Source organism: Sciurus carolinensis, unplaced genomic scaffold, assembly GCF_902686445.1.
Source record: "Sciurus carolinensis unplaced genomic scaffold, mSciCar1.2, whole genome shotgun sequence".
Lineage (NCBI taxonomy): Eukaryota > Metazoa > Chordata > Mammalia > Rodentia > Sciuridae > Sciurus > Sciurus carolinensis.
Window position 1 is genome coordinate 1,771,833 of NW_025920141.1, and position 26,079 is coordinate 1,797,911.

Below are 26,079 nucleotides of genomic sequence, written 5' to 3' on the forward strand. Positions count from 1 at the left end.
AAAGAAAAAAAAATTATAAGACTTTTATTGTTATAAAAGCACTTGGTGAATTTTCCTATTTGGTTCATCTTCAGGAATTCCTTTATTATAGGCTCATCCCCTACCTTTTCCATTATCATCTCAATGCTATTAATTCACTCCTTCATTTATAAGTGTATACTGAATCAGACTAATTGATACAGATTTGAAAATGAATTCAATGTTATTTTTGTCAACTATAACTAGGAGGAAAGTTATAAAAATATTTGAAGTGCTATAATTGTTATAATGAATATCACTGCTAAATAAATTGGCACAAATTTGTCTTAAAAAACATACTCCAGTAAGAAAGTAAAGGATGATTTTACAGAAGTAGAGACATGCTGGATTTTGAAGGTTGAGAAGGTTTTTTTAGAGAATCAAGAGAAGTTTGGCGATAATATACAAAGCCTAACAAAATTGTGGTTACATGGTGTAATTGCATGTGTTTGCACAATTAATTAATTAAGGCTTTAAAATTGGACAGAAGTGCCAAATTTAAAAATTTAAGACTAGATATGTCTGAACTTCATCAATGTTTGTTGTTGCTTTTAATCTCGATAATTGTCATTCTGACAGAAGTGAGATAACATCTTAGAATAGTTTTGATTTGTATTTTTCTAATTGCTAGAGAAGTTGACCATTTTTTCATATATTTGCTGATCAATTGTATACCTGCTTCTCCTCTGAAGTGTCTGTTCATTTCCTTAACTCAGTTATTGATTGGGTTATTTGCTTTTTGGTGTTTTCTGAGCTCTTTATATGTCCTAGAGATTAATGAGTTATCTGAGGTATATATGGCAAAGATTTTCTCCCAAACTGTAGGCTCTCTCTTCACATGATTGATTGTTTCTGTTGTTGAGAAGAAGCTTTTTAGTTTGTGTCCATCCAATTTATTGATTCTTGATTTCACTTCTTGCACTTTAGGGGTCTTGTTAAGGAAGTCAGGTCCTAGTCCAATATGGTGAAGATTTGGCCTAATTTTTCTTCTAGTAGTCTCAGGGTCTCTGTTCTAGTGAGTAAATCTTTGATCCACAGTGAACTGAGTTTCATGCATGGTGAGAGATAAGGATTTAATGTCATTTTGATACCAGTGTTTTTCCATTTTTCCCAGCACCTATTGTTGAACAAACTATCTTTTCTCCAGTGAATGTTTTTGGCACTTTAGTGTGAGATAATTGTACATATGATGGTTTGTCTCTGGGTTGTCTATTCTGTACCATTGGTCTACATGTCTCTTTTGGTGCCAATACAAAACTGTTTTTATTACTATAGCTCTATAGTATAGTTTGAGATCTGGTATTGTGATGCCTCCTGCTTCACTCTTCCTACTAAGGATTGCTTTGGCTAGTCTGGATCCCTTGTTTTTCCAAATGAATTTCATGCTTGCTTTTTCTAGTTCTATGAGGAACATCATTGGGATTTTAATATACATTGTATGAAGTTTGTATAAAGCTTTTGGTAGCATGACCATTTTGACAATATTAATTCTGCCTTTCCAGGAGCATGGGAGGAATTTCCATCTTCTAAGGTCTTCTTTAATTTCTTTCTTTAGTTTTCTGAAGTTTTCATTGTAGAGGTCTTTCACTGAACTCTTTTGTTGGATTGATTCCCAAGTACTTTTTCATTTTTGAGGTGATTGTTAGTGGGGTACTGTTCTTTACTTTTCAGTGGATTCATTATTGATATATAGGAATGTTTTTGATTTATGGATATTAATTTTATAACCTGCCACTTTGCTGAATTTATTCATTAGTTCGAGAGGATTTTTGGTATACTTTATGGATCTTCCAAATATAGAATCATTTAATCGACAAACAGTGATAGTTTGAGTCTCCTTGACTTATTGGTATACTTTAATTTCTTCCTTCTGCCTAATTGCTCTGGATAGAGTTTCAAGAACAATGTTGAATAAAAGTGGTGAAAGAGGGCATCCTTGTCTTCTTCCAGTTTATAGAGGGAATGCTTTCAATTTTTCTCTATTTAAAATTATGTTGTCCTTGGGTTTAGCATAGATGACTTTTATGATGTTGAGGTATGGTCCTACTATCCCTAGTTTTTCTAGTGTTTTGAACATGAGGGGGTACTTTATTTTGTCAAATGTTTTTCTGCATCTATTGATATAATATAATTCTTGTTTTTAAATCTATTGATATGATTAATTACATTTATTTATTTCCATATGTTGAAACAACCCTGAATCCCTGGTGCACGATCATGGTGCACTATCTTTTAATATATTTTTGTATCCTGCCGGGGTCCAGGCCTAGCAGGAGTCCATGGGTTCCACACAGGTAAACGTGGTGCAGGGAGACAGCATCAGTGATGGATGGAGAGTGAAAGACACAGACTCTAGATTTGGTGCAACCAATCCCACTTTATTCTGGGGAAGGCTGGGTTTATATACATTTTTCTTCACGCTTTAATGGCAGTCTTGTGGTTAATATTAAAGAAGTTTCCAAAGCATAGGCAGAAAACAACAACATTACAGATTATCCTTACCTAATCACAATTGTTTTAAGAAAATCTAACTATGTCAATGAGCTAATACAATATTTATTTCCTTAATATCTAAACTCTATGTGACCTAAGACTATTTTTATTACTCTCACAGTTAAAGCTATAGACAAGTAATCTCATGTGACCATCTCTACTAGGTCCATCTGGTTAATATCTAAATTGCTGAGTTAAGGGCTACAGGAGGGCAGCGGTCCTAATGGTTATTGTGTACCAACGTTTATTATAGGGGTGACATATTCTTTGTAGGAAGGAAGGAAAGTTGTGAAACCTTATTTTTTTTACCTTACTACCACACAAAAACAAAACCATTGTTAGAATTTAACCAGCCTGTTGGAGACAAAGGGAGATCTATAACTATTTTCTCCAGAGGCTTTCAGGGACTCATTGCATGGTTGCAAAATTATTTTTGACTTTGCTAGTGATAGAGACCCATTGCTTTTCAGATTGTAGGTAATATTTTCTGGAATTTTTGTTGTATTCCCCTCATCCCCTTAAGCAATCCATTCAGACTGAAATGAGTAATATATTATCAGAAAAACACAGCAGAAAAAACACCATGCTTCAGAGCAAAACATCTGGCAATTCCTTTTAGGATGAGCCTTTGCAATCATCCTCCAGAGGATTTTATCAAGCACTGTATGGAATTCCGGAGGCCCCCGCAGTATTCCAGGATTTTATTGAGAATTTTTGCATCTATGTTAATCTGGGATATTGGTCTTAAGTTTTCTTTCCCTGATATGTCTTTGTCTGGTTTGAATATCAGGGTAATATTAGCCTCATAGAATGAGCTTGGAAGGGTTACCTCCTTTTCTGTTTCATGGAATAATTTGAGGAGTATTTGTGTTAATTCTTTTTTGAAAGTCTTGTATAATTTAACTGAGAGTCTGTCAGTCCTGGACTTTCCTTAATTGGTAGACTTTTAATGATGTTTTCTATTTATTTACTTGAAATTCTTTGGTTTAAATTTTGTATGAACTCCTGATTCAATTTAGGTAGGTCATATGTCTCTAGAAATTTCTCAATGCATTTAACATTTTCTCTTTTATTGGAGTATAAATTTTCATAATATTTTCTAATTATCTTGTGTATTTCAGTTGTGTCCATTTTGATATTTTCTTTTCACGAACTATTTTACTTACTTGGGTTCTCTTTGTTAATGTGGGTAAAAGTTTATTAATTTTTTTCAAAGAACAAATTTTTATGACAATTTTTTCAGTTTATTTTGTTTCATTTTCTTTGATTTCAGCTGTGACTTTAATTATTAATGTCTTCTACTGTTTCTGGTGTTGATTTGTTCTTCTTTTTCTAGGGCTGTGAGATGTAATGTTAGATCACTTATTTGTTGACTTTTTATTCTTTTAATAAATGAGCTCATTACAAGTAACATTCCTTTTAGTACTGACTTCACAGTGTCCCAGATACTTTCGTATGTTTTATCAGTGTTCTGAGTTACCTCTAAGTACTTTTTTCTTTTCATCCTTGATTTCTTCTACTATCCATTCCTCATTCAATAATATATTGTTTAGTCTCCATGTGTTAGAGTATCTCCTATTTTTATTTTATCATTTATTTCTAATTACAGTTCCTTGTGATCTGATAGAATACAGGGTATTATCATCATTTTTTTGATTTAGTAAGAGCTGCTTCATGGCACAGCATATTGTCTATTTTAGAGAAAAATCCATGTGCTGCCAAAAAAGAACTGTATTCACTTATTGATGGATGTCTGCTAAGTCTAAATTATTGATTGTATTATTTAGTTCTACAGTTTCATCTAGTTTTTGTTTATAATATATGTCCAGTAGATAGAAAGGTGTGTTGAAGTCACCCCATAATATTTTGTTGTGATCTAATTGATTCTTGAAGTTGAGAAGGGTTTGTTGTTCATTCATATATGCTCCATTGTTTGGGGCATATTTAAATATTCATAATGCCTTTCTATGTATAGTTCCCTACAGTAGAATGAAATGACCTGTTTTGTCCCATCTGATTATCTTTGGCTTGAAGATCACTTTATCTGATATGAGAATCTAAACACCTGCTTTGTGTGCAATCCACTTGAGTGATATGATTTTTCCCATCCTTTAACCTTAATTTGGTAGATGTCTTTGCCTATGAGATGAGTCTCTTGCAGACAGCACATTGTTAGGTCTTGTTTTTAATCTGATCTACAAGTCTGTCTTTTTTTTTTCTTTTTTTTATAGTAAACAAATGGGATACATGTTGTTTCTGTTTGTACATGGAGTCAAGGCATACCATTTGTGTAATCATAAATTTATATAGGGTAATGTTGTTTGATTCATTCTGTTATTTTTTTGCCTCCCCCCACCCCTCCCACCCCACTTTTCCCTCTATACAGTCCTTCCTTCCTCCATTCTTACCACCCTCCTTAACCCTAATCCTAAACCAAAACCTAACCTTAATGCTAACCCCTCCCACCCCCATTATATATCCTCATCCGCTTATCAGCGAGACCATTCATCCTTTGGTGTTTTGAGATTGGCTTATATCACTTAGCATGACATTCCCCAATTTCATGCATTTGCCTGCAAATGCCATAATTTTATCATTCTTTATGGTGGAGTAATATTCCATTGTATATATATGCCACAGTTTCTTTATCCATTCATCAATTGAAGGACATCTGGGTTGGTTCCGCAATCTGGCTATGGTGAATTGAGCAACAATGAACATTGATGTGGGTGCATCTCTGTAGTATGCTGACTTTAAGTCCTCTGAGTATAGGCCAAGGATTGGGATAGGTGGGTCAAATGGTGGTTCCATTCCAAGCTTTCTGAGGAATCTCCATACTGCTTTCCAGAGTGGCTGCACTAATTTGCAACCCCACCAGCAATGTACGAGTGTACCTTTTTCCCCACATCCTCACCAACACCTATTGCTGCTTGTGTTCTTGATAATCGCCATTCTAATTGGGGTGAGATGGAATCTTAAGGTAGTTTTGATTTGCATTTCTCTTATTACTAGAGATGTTGAACATTTTTTCATATATCTGTGGATTGCTTGTACATCTTCTTCTGTGAATTGTCTGTTCATTTCCTCAGCCCATTTGTTGATTGGATTATTTGTATTCTTGGTGTAGAGTTTTTTGAGTTCTTTATATATTCTGGAAATTAGTGCTCTATCTGAAGTATGAGTGGCAAAGATATTCTCCCACTCTGTAGGCTCTCTCTTCACATTACTGATAGTTTCCTTTGCTGAGAGAAAACTTTTGGGGTTGAGTCTATTGCAGTTGTTGATTCTTGCTTTTATTTCTTGTGCTATGGGAGTCCTGTTGAGGAAGTCTGATCCTAAGTCCACAAGGTGAAGATTTGGACCTACTTTTTCTTCTATAAGATGCAGAGTCTCTGGTCTGATTCTGAGGTCCTTGATCCATTTAGAGTTGAGTTTTGTGCAGGGTGAGAGATAGGGGTTTAATTTTATTCTGTTGTATATCGTTTTCCAGTTTTCCCTGCACCATTTGTTGAAGAGGCTATATTTTCTCCATTGCATATTTTTGGCACCTTTGTCTAGTATGAGAAAATTGTATTTATTTGGGTTTGTGTCCATGTCCTCTATTCTTTATCATTGACCTACCTGTCTATTTTGGTACCAATACCATGCCGTTTTTGTTACTATTGCTTTGTAATAGAGTTGAAGATCTGGTATTGTGATGCCCCCTGCTTCGCTCTTTCTACTGAGGATTGTTTTTGCTATTCTGGGCTTTTTATTCTTCCAGATGAATTTCATAATTGCTTGCTCTATTTCTGTAAGGTACATCATTGGGATTTTAATTGAATTGCATTGAATCTGTATAGCACTTTAGGTACTATGGCCATTTTGACAATATTAATTCCGCCTATCCAAGAACATGGGAGATCTTTCCATCTTCTAAGGTTTTCTTTAATTTCTTTCTTTAGTGTTCTGTAGTTCTCATTGTAGAGGTCTTTCCTCTCTTTTGTGAGATTGATTCCCAAGTATTTTATTTTTTTCGATGCTATTGGGAATGGGGTAGTTTTCCTAATATCTCTTTCTGAAGATTCATCACTTATGTATAAAAATGCATTGGATTTATGAGCATTGATCTTGTAACCTGCTACTTTACTGAATTGACTTATGAGTTCTAAAAGTTTTCTGGTGGAATTTCCAGTTTTCTCTAAATATAAAATCATGTCATTAGCAAACAGGGATAGTTTCAGTTCTTCTTTTCCAATTCGTATCCCTTTAATTTCTTTGGTTTGTCTAATTGCTCTGACTAGAGTTCAAAGATGAACTTGAATAGAAGTTGATGAAATTGGAGAATATCATGCTAAGTGGTATAAGCCAATCTCAAAAAAACAAAGGACGAATGATCTCACTGATAAGTGGATGAGGACATATAATGGGGGTGGGAGGGGTTAGCATTAGGGTTAGGGTTAGGGTTATGGATAAGGAGGGTGGTAAGAATGGAGGAAGGAAGGATGGTATAGAGGAAAAAGAGGAGTGGGAGGGGTGGGGGGAAGGGAAAAAATAACAGAATGAATCAAACAATATTACCCTATGTAAATTTATGATTACACAAATGGTATGCCTTGACTCCATGTACAAATAGAGAAACAACATGTATCCCATTTGTTTACAATAAAAAAAAAATAGAAGTGTTGAAAGAGGCCATCCCTGCCTGGTTCCAGTTTTTAGGGGGAATGCTTTCATTTTTCACCATTTAGAATGATATTGGCCATGGACTTAGCGTAGATGGCCTTTATAATGTTAAGGAATTTTCCCACTACCCCAATTTTTTCTAGTGTTTTGAGGATGAAGGGATGCTGTATTTTATCAAATGCTTTTTCTGCATCTATTGAAATAATCATGTGATTCTTAACTTTAAGTGTGTTCATATGGTGAATGACATGTATTGATTTCCAGATGTTGAACCAAACTTGCATTCCTAGGATAAAACCCACTTGATCTTGGTGCACTATCTTTTTAATATATTTTTGGATGCAGTTTGCTAAAATTTTGTTGAGAATTTTTGCGTTGATGTTCATTAAGGATATTGGTCTGAAATTTTCTTTCCTCAATGTGTCTCTGTCTGGTTTAGGTATTAGGGTGATATTAGCTTCGTAGAATAAGTTTGATAGGGTTCCCTCCTCTTCTATTTCATGGAATACTTTGAGGAGTATTGGAATGAGCTCTTCTTTAAAGGTTTTGTATTACTCTGCTGAGAACCCATCTGGTCCTGGACTTTTCTTTGTTGGTAGGCTTTTGATGACCTCTTCTATTTCATTGCTTGAAATTGATTTATTTAAGTTGTGTATATCCTCCTCGTTCAGTTTAGGTAATTCATATGTCTCTAGAAACTTGTTGAAGTCTTCGAGGTTTTCTGTTTTGTTGGAGTATAGATTTTCAAAATAGCTTCTAATTATGTTTTGTATTTCACACGTGTCTGTTGTATTGTTTCCTTGTTCATTCTGAATTTTAGTAATTTGAGTTTTCTCCCTTTTTCTCTTTGTTAGTGTGGCTAGAGTTTATCAATTTTGCTTATTTTTTCAAAGAACCAATTATTTATTTTGTTAATTTTCCAAATGTTTCTTTTGTTTCAATTTCATTGATTTTGGCTCTGATTTTAACTATTTCCTGTCTTCTACTGCTTTTAGTGTTGGTCTGCTCTTCTTTTCCTAGGGCTTTGAGCTGTAGTGTTAAGTCATTTATTTGTTGATTTCTACTTCTTTTGTTGAATCTGCCAATGAAATAAATCTTCCTCTAACTACTGCTTTTATAGTGTCCCAGAGATTTTGATATGATGTGTCTTTGTTCTTGTTTATGTCTAAGAATATTTTTATTTCCCTCCTGATGTCTTCTGTTATCTATTCATCATATAATAGCGTATTATTTAATCTCCAGGTATTGGAGAAGTTTCTGTTTTTTATTCTGTCATTTATTTCTAATTTCTATCCATTAAGATCTGATAGAACACAAGGGAGTATCTCTATTCTTGTATTTGCTAACAGTAGCTTTGTGGCATAAAATATGGTCTATTTTAGCAAAGGATCCATGTGCTGCTGAGAAGAAAGTGTATTTGTTCTTTGTCAGATGGTATATTCTATATATGTCCATTAATTCTAAATTGTTGATTGTGTTATTGAGATCTATGGTTTCTTTATTCAATTTTTGTTTGGAAGATCTATCCAGTGGTGAGAGAGGTGTGTTAAAATTGCCTAGTATTATTGTGTTGTGGTTGATTTCTGGAATTGAGAAGGATTTGTTTGATGTCCATGGATGAGCCAATGTTCGGGTCATAGATATTTATGATTGTTATGTCTTGCTGATTTATGCTTCCCTTAAGCAGCATGTAATGTCCTTCTTTATCCCTTCTGACTAGTTTTGACTTGAAGTCCATATTATCTGAAATGAGGATGAATACTCCAGCTTTTTTGCTGTGTCCATGTGCATGGTATTTTTTTTTCCATCCTTTCACCTTTAGTGTATGGGTATCTCTTTCTTCAGATTTGGGAAATTTTCTGATATTATTTCATTGAATAGATTGTTCATTCCTTTGGTTTGTTTCTCTAAGCCTTCCTCAATCCCAATAATTCTCAAATTTGGCCTTTTCATGATATCCCATAATTCTTATAGATTCCATTCATGATTTCTTACCATCTCTTCTGTTTGGTGAACTTTGATTTCAAGATTATTTTGTCTTCAGTGTCTGAGGTTCTGTCTTCCAGGTGTTCTATCCTATTGGTTATGCTTTCTATGGAGTTTTTAACTTGGTTTATTGTTTCCTTCATTTCAAGGGTTTCTGTTTTTTTTTTTTTTTTCAGTATCTCTCTTTATTGAAATGATCTCTTGCTTCCCGTATTTGGTTTTTTAACTGTTGATTGGTGTGATCATTTAATGCCTGCATTTGCTCTTTCATCTCCTCCTTCAATGCCTGCATTGGCTGTTTCATCTCCTCGTTTGCTTCCATGATTGTTTTAATTATGTACATTCTGAACTCCCTTTCTGACATTTCTTCTGCTGTGCTGTCATTGGAACTTATTGATACAGTATCTAGGTTTGTTTGGGACATTTTATTCCCTTGTTTTCTCATATTGGTCAGATGTCAGTGGGACTCTGTGATATTGCAGATTTCCTCTCTTGGCTTATAGTGTCCCTGTAGATTTCCAGTGTATCACCTCCAAGCCTTCAGTATCCTGAAATCTTGGAGGAATTTGATAATGCAATGCTTCTGAAGAAAACTGTTTGTTTGGAAGATCTATCCAGTGGTGAGAGAGGTGTGTTAAAATTGCCTAGTATTATTGTGTTGTGGTTGATTTCTGGAATTGAGAAGGATTTGTTTGATGTCCATGGATGAGCCAATGTTCGGGTCATAGATATTTATGATTGTTATGTCTTGCTGATTTATGCTTCCCTTAAGCAGCATGTAATGTCCTTCTTTATCCCTTCTGACTAGTTTTGACTTGAAGTCCATATTATCTGAAATGAGGATGAATACTCCAGCTTTTTTGCTAGCCCGTTACTGGTTCCAGGTCTTGGAGCTGGCTCTGTGTGGAAAGGCTTTCACTGGGCAATCTGCTCCACTACACTGGCCGTGAAAGGAGTCTGCTGCCTGAGGGAGCAGGGCTGCTTGGAGAAGTCCCTGGTTGCCCTGTCCTGGTCCCTGAAGCTGCCTGTGGGCCAGAGCTCACCACTGGCTCTGGGAGTTGGATCTGGTTCTGTGCAGAAAGGCTCTTACTGGGGTCCTGCTCCAAGAAGCTGGCCATGTGGGAGAAGCCCACCGCCAGAGGGAGCAGGGATACTTGGGGAAGACTCTAGCTGCCCTGCCCTGCTCTGAGAAACCACCCCTATCCAGGCCTGCCACCCGGGCTGAGCTTTACCTGGTGGGGGAGACTCACCCCATTGTTCTATTTTAGTCTGAGTCTCTCAATGCCCCCCCTTCTTGAATCCTGGGTTCTGGAGCAACAGGAGATGCAGTCACCCTCTAGTCTGCCATCTTGGATCACCCAAGTCTGTCTTTTGATTGATAAGTTTAGGACATTAATATTCAAGTTATTGCTCAGATATGTCTTGTACTCCCAGTCATTTTGAATTATTTATGGCTTTTAATATGATTTAGTTTCTCTTTTGACTATTCTTACAAAGTTCCTCCCTTTGCTAGCTTTCACATTTTTTTCACTTCTTCTTCATGGAATATTTTATTGAGAATGTTCTGTAATGCAGGCTTTCTAATTGTGAACTCTTTTAACTTGTATGTATCATGGAAGATTTTTATTTCATCTCCAAATCTTAAACTTAATTTTGCTGAATACGAAATTCTTGGTTGGCATCCATTTTCTTTCAGAGCTTGAAATATGTTATTCCTTATCATCCTAGTTTTGGCTGTCTGGATTGAGTAATCAGATGACATCCAAATTGGTTTTCCCCTAAACATAATTTGATTTTTTTCTCTCACAACCTTTAAGATTTTATCTTTGTTCTGTATTTCTGTCATTCTCATTATAATGTGTCTTGGTGTGGGTATGCTGTAGTTTTGTACATTTAGGGTGTTTAAGTCTCTCATATTTGATTTTTTTCATTTCATTCTTTAAGTTTGGTAAACTTTCTGATATTATACCATTGAAAAGATTGAATATTGCTTTTGTTTGTATCTCTGCTCCTTATTCTCTCCCAGTAACTTTTAAAATTGTTCTTTTCATGCTATTCCATAATTCTTGGAAGTTCTGTTCATGGATTCTTATCATCTTCTCTCTATCATCAACTTTATTTTCACTATTAAATATTTTGTATTTATTCTCTGAGATTCAGTCTTCCAAATGGTCCAGTCTGTTGATGACTGTTTCCATTAAATTTAAAATCTGAATTATTGATTTATTCATTTTGAGTATCCCTGCTTGGTTTTTTTTCTTACAGTCTCTAATCTGTATTGAAGTACTCTTTCACTTCCTTTATTTTCTCATTGATTTCACTTTTTACAGCATTCTTTACAGATTAGATTAACAATATACACATTCTAAACTTTTTCTTGGACATTTCTTCTTCAGTAACTTCTCTTGTTGGGGCATCTTGGTTTTTTTGTGGTATTTTTTTCTCTTGTTTTTTCATGTTTCTTCTGTGTTTTCCCATCACGTTGTATGGATCTGAGGCAATACAGATTCTATCCAGTAGACCTATATTGTCACTGAAGATTTCCAATACACTCAAGAGGGAGATCAATATCAACAACATTCAGTGCAATCAATGTACAACCTCAAATGTACTAAATCCCAGCAAGGCCTCCACTGCCCTTTTGCTATAAATAGCAATGATGAATTCAAACACTGTACACAATAGAAGCAGAAAATTTGCCAAATGGATTTCCAAATTCAAATATCAGACAAGAAAAAAACAGAAAGAGTGCAGGACATGGTGTTCATGAGGGAGAGAGAGAGAAGTCAGAAGCAAAAATCTACAGTAAAAATGGAGGCAGAACCAACAGAGATTGTTTGTTAGGTGGAGAAAAGTTAGAAAGGGAATCTAGGAAGACAGACAAGTGGAAGGAAGAATACATATAAAGAAAAGAAAAAAATCAAAAATATAAGAATATAGAGCAGAACTGTAAAACACAATGCGTATATGACTGTCTTCAACAAACTAATACACAATTATCTCCTTGCTCCAAATATGGTGGAGAGAGATATCAGAGAAGAAAAAAATAAAAATAAAATAAATCTTGGTGGAAAATTGAACAACTGTCTCTGCCAGTGTCCAAAAGCTTTCAGCCTTGTCTCTGATGTCCCAGAAGATTGCCTGGCCCAGTGAGACCCCGGCACACCCAGTCACTATCTCACCAATCTGGGTCTCAAATTCCTAGGTTCAGCCACATTGCAATTCCAAGACATCAGTGCCACTGAAATTTGGAAAGAGACCACAAGGGATGAGCAATTCTGAGTAACAGTAACTAGATAGCAGCAACCTGCACTCCCAGGAGGAAGACCACAGTTACAGCCAAACCTGTAGGCACCCCAACACTGAACCTCCAGGTCCTAGCCGGTGTCCCTGGACAGGGACTGGTGCGACCCAAGATGGCACTGGCAGAAAATTCACCTGCACTCTGCAGCACCTCCCCCCCCCCAAATAACCCAGGCTCTGGTTGGCATCTCAAAATTGATGTGGCCATGTCAACTAAACCTGGAGTCTCCCTGGCAGTGGACTTCTGGGCAGTGCTGTAAGTCTCAGTAGCAGGAGTGTGTGGCAGTAAGCAGGGGGTCAGCAGTAGTTGCAGGTGTCAGTGGCCTTGGCAGCAGATGTGGATACATGGCAACAGTGGTGGCAGCATCAATTGTGGCTGCAGCTGCCACAGCACCCACAGAAGAGACATCCAGGTAACTTCTGGGGAGTGACAGTATCTTTGGAGGCAGCGGTGTTGCCAGTAGCAGCAGTGGTGGCAGCATTGTAGATCATAGCCAGGTGTCTGAGGCAGTGTGGAGAGCAGCAGGCCTCCTGGTGAGGGCACCTGTGACATCTTCAACAGCAGCAGCAGTGCCTGGAGAAAAGATCTCTGGGTACCTGCAGCAGCAATGTCAGGGACAACTGTTCCTCAAGAGAAAATATGTGGGCAATGGCAGTGGTGCTCAGGACAGAGGTGCCTGGGACAAAGTCCTCCAGGTGTCCACGGGTAATGGGCAACAATGGCACCTGAAGAAATCACCTCCCATGTTCCTCAGGGAAAACTGCACCCTACCCCCAGAGAAGACCTCTAGACTGCAGCTCAGGCATCTGCAGTGGAGACATCTGCAGCAGCGGCCTAGGAATTTCTTTTAACCATTTATCTTTGCACAAAAAGCTTCCTGGTAAATGCAGGCCTATTGCCTAAATATAATCAGTTAAAAATGCAAATGAAAATGGGAAAAATTATTTGTAGAAGTGGTGTTCAACATTACACCAGCCACTGTTGATTTTCTCACTTAAATATATACAACACACACACTATTTCTAAGAATGACAGATATTAATGGAATCAAAAGTTAGCTCTCACTCATATAGGTGCAAATCAGATTTCAAATTATGTACTCATTTTCTTTATTTTGTTGGAAGCTCTTCCATCAATAATAGCATTTTACTTTCTATGGTATTTCAGTTTTCCAAAAGCAAACTCTGTATTCTATTTTGTTTCCTTAATTTGAATTTTTGTAGAAAATATTGAATTCTGTTTTTTTTTAACATTGTCAATTACCACCTTGAATTACTTCTTATGCAGCACAAGTGCAATAAACTGCTCATCAAATCATTAATTTTGATGATTAAAGTTAAAAGTTTGTTGTGAGATGTATTAGTGACTATATAGTAAGCATTTTAAAGGTATTAAAAACTATTCCTTGATCAAATCATTCATTTATTTAAGACACGTGTCAAATACCATAAACTTTAGTTAGGTGAAGAAGAATCTGCAAATGTAAGGCCAATAGAAAAATCTCCACATTTTGGATGGAGTCCAAGAAGTTCAACAATGGTAGAATGTTCATTCATAACTAAAACTCTAAAAAACAAATAAACATAAGTCCTAAAACTAAAATTTTCACAAGTGTGCTTCATATTTTAATATCCATGTTAAAAATGAGCTTTATTATCTTTTTTACAAAAAGCAATCCTTTGCTCTACTTAATGTTTCTTTCCTCTAATGGTTTCTCTTTCCCTGATTCTCAACCATTACAGTTTCTTGAACTCTTTGTACCTCATAGATATATAAGTAAATATTGCAAGGTTGTCTCCAAATCTACTTTAGACAAGAGTATGCTCCTGTTTCAAATCTTATACATGGGCTCTCTTCAGATTATTCTGTTTGCTGTGAAACACAACTGAAAACATCAAATTAGGGAAAAGAGTGACTCAGGCTTCCCCAGGCAATTAAGTGAATTAAAGAAAATTACTAGTGGATGCCTTATGTACAGCAGTGGCTCTGTGACTGAAGAAATATAACTTCTAGTCACACCAGTGATGATTCCCACTATGGAATTGAAATGATCATGAGTAAATATAATTACTTAGCATATTTAATAAATGTTGCTTGGGGTTCTGAAATAGCACTTAGTTCTACAATTACATAATGATGATTGTGGTAGTACACATTCAGTGGTACCTTAGGACACTATTCTAGAACACATAGAACATCCTGAAATGCAGCAGGAATGATTATGGGTAAGGAAAAAATGACAAATTGCTGCAAAAACTGATTACAAATCCATTTTTACTTACTTATTTTCTCATGTATTCTTTTGATAATGCAAGTTTGTTAAAATTATTTTTTCTAAAACTCCAATAGCTTAGATGTCCAAGCTGTTCACCTGAATTGCAAATTTCTTTTGTTCCTAGTAAGAAATTAGTATTTTTTATCACTTGAAGTGAAGTGCCCTAAATAAGATATAATTAGAAAATAAAACACTGCTGTTGGACTATGGTGATTGGCAGTAATTGATTTATAGGATGTAATACATATAAAATTACCAGAGAAAAGTAGTAATAGGAGGACAATAAGCTACACTTTTGATCATAAATATAAAATGTATACTCTTAAACATCATAAAATGATAAGAATGTTAGGAAATGAATATGAAGATAAATACTTATACATCTCATCTTTGAAAAATTATGCTGACCCATTAAGTCATGATTTATAATTAAAATGAAGTACTATTTACTTTTATCAAAAGTGTTTATTTTAAGCCAACCCCCCCCAAAAAAAAAAACCACAGGCCAAATACTTTCTTCGATATGAGGAAGCTAATTCACAGTAAGAGGGGGGAGGACGGGGAAGAATTGAGTTACTTTATATTATGTAGAGGGGAGTGAAGGGAGGAGAAGGGATATGAGGGAAGGAATGATAGTAGAGTGAAACAGACATTAGTATCTCATGTACATGTATGACTGCATGACAGATGTGATCCTGCAATATGTATAATCAGAAAAGTGAGAAATTACACTCTATTCATGTATGATCTACCAAATTGTATAAATGCATTCTACTGCCATGTAACACTAAGTAGAACAAATAAAATTAAGTTTTTTAAAAACTCATAAAAAAGTTTATTTTGTAAAAATTTCAGATGGTAAGAGTCTATTTGGAATATCAGGTTTTTGTTATAATAGTAATAAATGTTAGTCTTCTACTTCAAACCAGTAAAATGTTAGGAAAAAAATGTTCAATAATTTGAGAATCTTTTAATATTTTATCAAAAGGAGGTAAAACATGCTACTAGTTTCCTGGGACTAGGCATGACAGACTGGGTGACCACCTACTTGAAAACTCATTTGGTCACTGTTTGGCACATTAGAAATAGAAAATCAAACATTCTGCCTGTGGCTAGCAGTTATACTTGACTCTGAAGAATAGAAGACCTATAGCAATTTTTGGCATGTGACTAGCTCTGAGTTCCTCCATTTTGTAAAGCAATAGTTTGCTGTGAGTTACTCTGTTTTGAATATGAGTGACAAGTTAGAATGACGCTACACCTTGCTTGTACAAATAAAAAAACATCATTTATACAGCAGAACTTGAAGGATTAAACTGAAAAATAGATTGTGTTACTAAAAACAACCACCTTAAAGTTATTGAATTAAACCAGAAACATATAGATGCATGGGATTGTCAACCCTATGACAGAAAAAGCAGGTCTATTAGCTTATCAAACATACCACACCACCAAAGGTATCAACCCCTCAGCTGTGACCCATAAAAGGGGGAGAAACTCAGAACTGGACATGGCCACACAATGACCTCATTATCCAGTCACACATCAAGAGTCATGCTCAGGAAAATTGCCAGAGCAACAAACCTCTGATTCTATGTCCCTGGAATTCAATTCAGACCAGTTTCTCCTGCCCAGGACAATAACACATGACCTCTCCAACTGACTCTAAGCTGATACTATGAAACTGTTTCCCATCAGGACCCTTGCCTTGACAATCCTGATGAACTAGTTCCTTAAAACCCCTATCTAATTAGCTACAGTGACTCTACATTTATATATGCTTTCTGTCTTAGTTATAATCTATAATTCTGTGACTGTATAGCAATTTTCTTAGTCTTTCTATAAATCTTTGTGTGATTTTTGATGCGTTACAGATATTAAAAGTTAAATAGAAGTGGAGTAAAATAACTTGTGATTGCTTTAGTCATGACATCAAAAGTACCACTATCATTTTTGGTGAATTGCATCTGATGAAATGATATAGCTTTGAGCTCATGGTTATTCAATTAATCCCAACTCTGTGCAAAGAAACAATCAGGTGTGGTGAATGTTAGTAGGATAGCTCATTGATCTCATGGTTGTAGATCTTTTCAAATGCTCTAGGGATAAATACTTCCATGTCTCTTCTATTTTCTGGTGTTTGCTCCTGATACTGGGATTGTATATAAGAGGAGAATGAAGATAAGTCAAAAATTTTTAAATAGCTAAAAAATGAGATAGAACCATGAGAGTAGAAGAGCAGCTCTTGATAAGGCCTGTGGTGTCCATCACTGACCCCTTCCATGAAGTAACACTCTTCAATATGCCCTTGGGATCAGATTTCTACCTTTTCCAAACATGTATTTATTATTTCTTTAAATTTTTAAAAATAATGCATGATGATTGTACATATTAGGGGGCCCACAGTATGGTATTTTGATATGTGTATACAAATCAGGGTACTTAGAAAATCTATCACTTGGTATGTGGATTATGTCTTTGTGTTAGGGACAAATTTCTGTTGTCTCTTTTGAAATACATAAATTATTATTGACTATAGTCACCCTAATATGCTATGAAAATGTTACTTAATATCACCCACGTTTGATTTTGTATCTGTTAACAAATCTCCCTCTATCTGCCCCTTACCATCCTACCATTTCAAGCCGTGGGTAACCACCGTCCACTCCCATTCTGAGATGAATGTTTTTTAGCTTCTGCTTTGAGAATATTAGCATTTTAATCCCTCTGTTTATTCTCTCTTTTTAGAAAACTCTTTAAAGTAATAAAACCAAAAGAGAAACAACCAAGTTCTTTAAACAATGTGAAAATCTAAGGCTTATTCATAGATTTCAGGGGACACATCAGTACACACACAATTCCAGCTGACTACTAGCTTAACTTTGACACTTTCAGTCCCCCTCTTGACGCATCAAGAATGTTCAAGAAGTGAAATTGCAGTGTTTCATCAATCATTCCTATGAAATATTTAAAATGAGCCCCAGTTCAAGGAAAAAATGTGGCGTTGTTTTTCTTATAATAAAGATAATTGTTTGGGCAAGAGTTGGGTTCATAACCATTTTGCCCAACACAATGATTTTTGGCAATTCAAAATTACCAGATGTTCACATTACACATACTTATTAGTATACAGACTTTAACAAATCTTATAGTGCTGTGTTGGGTGAAAAACTTTTCTCAATATTTGACCCAAATTTTCCCAAGTGGAAATTAAAAGCCTTTATTTGTATTTCATTCTGCCTGCATTAAACACTGTTTAAATATTTTTTCTTCATTTATTTGTTAAATCTATTAAATGGTTTACCTAACAAAATAAATAAACAATTCAGAAAATAAACCAATTAATGAGTATAGATTTATTCATATAATTAGAAGGCATATATGACCACATTCTTTTATATATTTCTGAAAATTTGTAATGCAAATATAGACAGTAAGAAGGGGAAAATAAATATATGCTAGCAAATTCCAAAAAAAAAATAGTCTATAGTTGTCAGACATGAGAGTAGCACTGATCATCACTATTACCATCATCATCATCATTGCCTTAAATTTTGCCAGTATGTATTTTTTGTGGGTCTGATTCATGCACAACTCTAGAGAAAGAGAATAAATATACAAGTACTTTGTGTGTAACACAAAAGCACGATGGAAATAATTTTCTCAATATCACAAACCAGTTAATTTTCTAAAAATTTTGAACTAATTATCATAGATGTGTAGTGCTATATCATTTTGTTTTTAATTTGCATTTCTCTAATGTCTAACAATATTGAATGTCCTTATAAGTTTTCATTTGCCATTTTATATCTTCTTTGAATTCCCTGTTCCAATATTTTTCCCATTATAAAAACTGCACATTAATTGGGTTTTTTGTTCCTTATTGAGCTTTGAAGTTTCTTCACATATTGTTGGTAAATATATTGTTTGTATATATTTTGTCCTGTGTGGGATTTGCATTTTCATTTCCTTTAAAATGTCTTTAAATCTCAGAAATTTTTAAGTTTTCTATTTTTATAGTTTACTTTTCCTTCATTCTACATAAAATATTTGTCTACTCATAATTTTTTTGCATTTTTTCTCTATTTCAGATAAAATTTTCTAAGAAAGACATTCCTAAAGCAGACAAGAAGGCAGAAAAAACTAAACTTACCTAACATACTTATTAAGGCAGTAAGATATCACCATGGAATTTGAATATTGATAAAGCCTGTATAATATGAAACCAAGAAGAAAGTCATGCATATTGGATTTCTAAAAAGACTGAAAATCACAACAATTTAGAGGAGAAGGAAGGACTTTGAAACAAATAATCTGAAAATGATTATCATTAAAGAACACTACAGATAGAATATTTCTCAAAGTATGGACAACAGTGATTCCATTTGTGTTAAGATACGTGGTGAAAGAAAAAAATTATTAAACTCACAGAAAATAATATAGAAAATTATATTTTGTCCTTAGAATATTGATAGGTTTCTTATAAATGACATGTAAGTAAGAATCACAATATTTAAATGTAATAAAGTCAATTGTTTCAACTAAATTAAGATAACTACTTATCAAAATAAACATTAAATGATTGAAATTTTTATAATGTTATAAAAAATAGCAAGTCTCAAAAATCTGTTAGAATACATTTATAACATATATAATAGATTTAACATTATATTATAAATACTAAAATGAAAGAATTGAATTTTATGTGTCAACATGGACACAATGTCAGAAAACAATATTGAAAAAGAGTAACATCTTTTTAAATGTTTATGTGTTGCAAAAGCATATTTATACATATGTTAGTAAAAATATTAAGCAATAAATGATGAAGGTATATTTGGGGACACAGAGATGCCATATTAGGATGTAAATAGAAAACATATTTGATTTTGGTGGTATCAATATTATAAACTGTGCATATTCTTTAAATGCTAATGTATTTGCTATTTTAACTTAAAATGGTAAAACAAATATGATCATGTGGCTCTTTGTCAGGTTATGTTGATTTTAATTACTTTTTATGAAATGAAGTTTACAGACCTGATTATTACATGGTTCTTGTTCACTATGTAGCCTTTATTCTCTGCTTATCTTCCATGTTACTATCTCCAATCATATTCTTCTGTTTCTTGAATTAATATAAATACATTTTAAAATTCTTATCAGCAACTGCCACGTAAAAAATATCTATTATGAGATTACTAAGTAATATAAATAAATATAAAGTATGGCTAATGACTTTTCAATATGTATATGCAACTATGTAGCTAAAACATTAGTAGTCTGATATATAATTTTAAGGACTCACTGTTGCTTGATTTTTTTGTCATAGCCCTAACTATAGAAATGATAGGAATTAATAATACATTAGAGCAATTCTTTCACTCTTTTAGTCTTAATAGCCAATGGGACAAAGGAGTTTTGGAAGGGCACAAAATCCACATCTAGTAAAAAATGCAACTGAATCAAAACTCACTTTCTAATGTTCAAATTTTAACCAATATGAAGTACAGACTCCCTATCTGATCTGCTGATATTAAATGTATTACTTAATTGTAGACAATGAATTTGAAAAGCGATCAAGATAGCTTTATGGTTTTCCTAAACATGACTAAACTTTAAACTGACTTCATCCTGCCTCTGAGCACCACATCTCCCTTTTATCAGAGCACTTACTTTAGAAAATTTAAAACTACAAATTGTTTGTCTTTTTGATGTGTATCATCTGCTATGATCCAGAAATTCCTATCTAAAGGATCAGAAAATCGTCACTTCAAAATGCAATTATCTAAGAAAACAGTGGATGTACCTGTCTGTGTCAGGGGACAGGAATCTAACTGTAATCAGCTACCACTGTAAACATGGACAAACTGACAGCATTGATCACCCTCCCCAGCATGTCCTCCATTATTTTTCCAGTACCTTGCTCATTGCTTCCAGTGTTCAAACATCCTCTTACCCTTGCTCTAGCAAAATTGATGTTAAATTCTCTCCTTTTGCAATGATGTTGAATGGAGACTTTCTTCTCTGATTGACTCGTAAAGTACAAGTTTTCTTTGATAAAAGTCAATTCTCCAATCATATAAGAAAGTTTGAAGTCACTGCTGCAGCCTAACAAAAAATAAAAAATAAACTGAAAAATCAGTATCTCTTAGATCCACCAGAAAAATGAGGTCATAAGGAAGACTGATAACCCCAGAATTTGAAAGATAAGCAGATACAGAGCATCACATCTTACTGAAGCCAGAATTCATGAACACAAATCCCCTTGGGAATCGAGCTCAGGGATGGCTGATCTAAATTTAAGGAACTACTACATGTTCAGAATGAACAAATATTAAAGTTTAAAACTCCAGAGAATCCAGTCAAAGAATTTCCCAAACTTCATAAGATCCTCTGAGATCTCTGGCATGTCCACATGTGAATACCAGGTATAAATCTCCTCATGCTTCCAGCAGAGTGTGTGGGGTCAAGGAGGAATTAATAATTTTTTAATATATCAGAGCAACCTCTTCCTAACATGCTCTTGTCTCTGGAAGTATTTTCCAGGACATAACATTATGGTGCTTTATCAGAGTCTAACTTAACTAGGGAAGAGAAATATCCCATTTCCAATACATTTTGATATTCTGAACTCCATAAAATAGGAGTTAGGGGTACTGAGAAATATCTATAACACTAGGGTGCTGGAACATGAAAGATTGAAACATAATTGCAGATCCATAGAGGATGTTAGTTCCCTACACTTTTTATTGCATTGCTAAAATATTTTTTTTTCAGTTACATATATTGGGTTCATCATGTCCATCTTTCAGCTAAAAATAAAAGGCATACCTAAAAACAAACAAAACAAAATGTTTGAAGAGGCAGAGATGGAATTAAACCAGACTTAGATAATGGAAGATACTGGAATTGTAAAGTAAGAACTGAAAAAATACTATGATTAATATACTAATAGCTTTAATGGAAAAAACATACAGCATGCAAGAATAGATGGATAATGTAAGCAGACAGATGGAAATCTCAGAAAGTGTCAACAAAAATGATAGAGATAAAAAATACTTTATTAGAATTAAAGAATGTCATTGATGGGTTTAGGGATAGACTCTACAGGGCCTGGAAAGAATCTCTGGGCTTGAAGTTATGACAATATGAAATTTCAGAACTGAAGTACAAAAAGAAAAAAAAAGAATAAAAATTAATTATAATAGATTATTCAAGAGGCATTGCACAATTACAAAATATTTTTCAGGTGAATATGGAGAGTACTAAAAAGAAAAATTAAATAGAAAGAAAGGAAGGCAATATTAGAAGAAATAATGACTGCAAATTTCCCAATCAATGTCAGATGGCAAACTGCAATTTCATGAACATCAGAGAACACAAAGCAGGATAAATTTCCAAAAAACAAAATAAAATAAAACAAATGTCCAAACAAACACCCCAAAATCCAATAACTACTCATATCATGTTCAAAAATTAGAAAACAAAAATGAAGAAAAAAAATTTGGAAGAAGCTAAGTTGGAGAATAATTTATGTTCAGAGGTGCAAAGATGAGAATAATATCAAACTTCTCTTCAAACACCACATAAACAAGAAGAGAGTGAGTTGAAATATTTACTATTGAGAGAAAAACAGTCACCACAACAAAATCACTACAAACCTAAAATGTTTTTTGCTGTATAAGTATCCTTTGAATTGCAGGAAAAATACTTTCTCAGATAAACAAAAGTTGAGGTAATCTGTTGGCATTTGTGCTATCTTCTAAGAAATGTTGAAGGAAATTGAGAGGGAGGAAAGATGATAGAGGTCAGCCCCTGCGATCTACACAAGGAAAGGAAGTGCATCAGAGAATGCATAAATAATTTCTAATAGAAAAATTTCTCAGTGAAAAAGAAAACAAGTCACTGGGAAGATGGTAACAATTTTGACACTTCACATTTACAACAAATGTTCCTGAGAACTATTGTTGCCTATTAAATCTGCAATAAGTTTTATCTGTTTCATTTATTATAGCCAACTGAAAGGCAAAACAATTTGTTTTAAGTGTAGCTTGGTTTTTTCTTAGATCCAAAAATATTTCAAAAAAATTACAAAATAAATGGAGAGAACACAGACGTCACAATTTCTGGGTGTCTAATTTGTTTACACTGTATTATCTCATGACAAACTACTCATATATACATTCAGCTTCAATAAACATAAATGTAGCTAATCCACCCTTTGGGGCTTGATTATGGCTCAGTGTTAGAGCACTCACCTAGCATGTGTGAGGTCCTGGGTTTAATCTTCAGCACCACATAAAAATAAAATAAAGGTATTGTGTCCAACTACAACTCTCTCGATCTCTCTCTCTCTCCTCTCTCTCTCTTCTATACTATATATATATTATATATATATATATATATATATACACACATATATATATATATAAGAATATACACTCTGTTCTGCTTCTGCCCCAGTGAAATGGGAAGCTCAACCTTAACAACATTAAACAAGATGAAAATGAAAATCAAGAAAAAACTTCAAAAGAAAGGGAAGAAAATCAAAAGGGAAATGAAGTGATCAGGCTTCAAAAATACTACATAGGTCTGGGGTCTCCTAAACAAACCCTAGATGATCAGGGAAGGGTTTCAGATTGTGGGTCTTAATGGAAACATCTCTGGGATTAACCTTGGGATATGGGGAAAAACCCAAAACTTAACAAGAAGACAACTTCATACAGTTTTCAAGTACAGATTTAAGTACTTCACTCTCTCTCCTCTGGAAAAACAGACAATACAGGAGATAATAAAGATGAACTGAGTGGTAGGTGTTTGGTTCTACCAAAAGAAAGGGGTATGAAAGAGCAAAAGAGGAGGTGGCATGGAAGGGGAGGATTGGAAGTGCACCTGTGAGAAGAGGCATCTCAGAGCCAGAGGAAGACTGCAGGGCAGAGTGCCTGGGTGGCACGTCACTGACCCAAGAAGGAGCTATGCCTACAAGCCAAGGTGGCCAGTCATTTGATGGCAGAGGATTAATTTGAGTTTGCCTTACCTAAGGAACAAAAATTAAGGTAGAAATGGAATGAGAGAAAATGAAACAAAAAAAAACTACAAATATTTTCGATAACTAAAACAATTCTATTTGTCCAGACTCAAAACCCAACATGGTTTTGATAGAAACTGGAGAGTGCCTTGCAGTGGGTCTGAGTCAAGCCTCTGACCTGATACTTGCAGTCTGGGTCCTGGGCACATTGTCCAATGACCCACAGGCAATTCTCAGATGTGACCACCGGTGACACAATGGGTCACAAGAGAGTTTGAGAGGATGGGAGGAGTCCTGTCCTGTCAGGGAGTGTCATCCATAGATGCAGGTCCCCCATCCTCAGTTTCACAGGGATGACTCTCCTCTGGAAGGGCCCTACTTACTAGTAGTGGGTAGCTCCTGAGTAAGCCTCCTATTCCAGTCTCATGTGGGTCACCATGTATGGCTTGTTTGGGTCCAAAAAGACAGGCGGTCACAAAAAATCATGTTAACTCCAGGTGTCTGTCACTCAAGCAGCCTCAGTCTGTGGTAATGACAATTTGACTGATCCTCACAAGGATATCCAAATGGTGACATCACAAAAGGGCAAATTTTGAAGAGATCCCATTGACAGGCATATGTCCTGGCTCCTTCATGTGCTAAGTTACATGGAAATATTTTGTTGGATTTTCTAGAAAGTTTTCAAAGTCTTAAAAGTATTAAAAAGGCAATTTTTCAAGAACAAATGTTTGTGCATAGAACCTATAAGGAAATCTACCGTCAAAACATTTAAACTTCTGCTTTCTATCCCACAGAGACAGGATGATGGTGGCACCAGGGAACAGAAAGCCAACACTCCTGCGCACAAAGAAAGAGGTTCCCTGTCAAACGTGTGTGCCACTGGTGAAGCATGTGTGGGGAACAGAAGGAAGTGAAAATCAAAGCAGCAAAGTAAAAAATCTGTAACATTGTTCTTGCAAACCCCTGGACACTCTCTGCTGTGAGCAAACCTATTCCAAGCTTCTGCTGGTTTGTAATTAGTTACAAACTAATTAACTGCTTCCTCTAATTAAAGGAATATATAAAACTTTTTATTAAAATATAACTGTAGTCTGAATGCTGGTGGGGAAGGCCTCGGTGATGGCAGGCAAGTGCCTGGCACTGAGGCCTCGCCTCGCCGCTAGCTTCCCCGTACAGCGGCCCCCGGGAGCGGACTGGCCCTGCGACGGAGCTTGCATGGGAGGACGGTCTGGACTATCCAGCTCATCCCGAACGTTGTGGAGCAGACGGGTCACAGCGAGCGCACCTATGACATCTAATCATGGCTCCTGCGGGAGCCCATCATGCGCGTCATGGGCCCGAATGATGAGTGTGGCCAGCCTGGTTATCACTCAGCTGCTCTCCCTGCAATTTGAGAACAACAAGAAGCCCATCCACATGTACATCAACAGCCCCGGTGGTATGAAGACTGCATGCCTGGCCATCTATGATACAATGCAGTACATTCTGAACCCCATCTGCACCGTGGTGCGTGGGTCAGGCCGCCAGCATGGGCTCCCTGCTGCTTGCTGCCGGCAGCCCAGGCATGTGCCACTCGCTCCCCAACTCCTGCATCATGATCCACCAGCTCTCAGGGGGTGCCAGGGCCAAGCCACAGACATTGCCATCCAGGCAGAGGAGATTATGAAGCTCAAGAAACAGCTGTACAACATCTATGCCAAGCACACCAAACAGAGCCTGCAGGTGATCGAGTCTGCCATGGAGCAGACCGCTACAGGAGCCCAATGGATGCCCAGGAGTTTGGCATCTTAGACAAGGTTCTGGTCCGTTCCCACCCAGGAAGGAGAGGATGAGCCAGAGCTGGTGCAGAAACAGCCTGCGGCCTCACCGACAGACCCTCCTGTGCCCCAAGCACCTGAGAGCCAGAGCTCTCCCCCTGGGGCAGCGCCAAGGCCTGGGCCAGCCAGACCCCGAGGCTGCCACCACTCACATCTCACTGCTTGCTGGGCCTGGAGCAGTCCCTGGAGGAACTTTGGATGCGGGGTGCCATGACAGGCAGGTCTGTCTGGCTGAGATGCTGTAATTTTAAATTAAATCTTTGTGTTCTTTAAACAAAACAAAAAAAATCAACTCTATTATCTCAGTGGCAGGTAGAAATTCACAATTAGTGACATGACTGGAAAAAATAGATCATAATATTTTGTGGAAGGAAAAAAAGGCTGTTGTAAAATTGTTTATTTACAGACATAAGTAGCCACAGAGGCAAACCAACATAATTACAGCTATCTCATAATGGACAAAGGAGAAAAGATAGCCTCTTCAACAAAT

General features: G+C 35.7%; 1 pseudogene; it reads left to right on the top strand.

Annotated features, from left to right (window-relative positions):
• The first annotated feature begins 24,867 nt into the window (after window positions 1-24,867).
• On the top strand, window positions 24,868-25,803 carry LOC124974279 (ATP-dependent Clp protease proteolytic subunit, mitochondrial-like; annotated as a pseudogene).
• The last annotated feature ends 276 nt before the right edge of the window (window positions 25,804-26,079 follow it).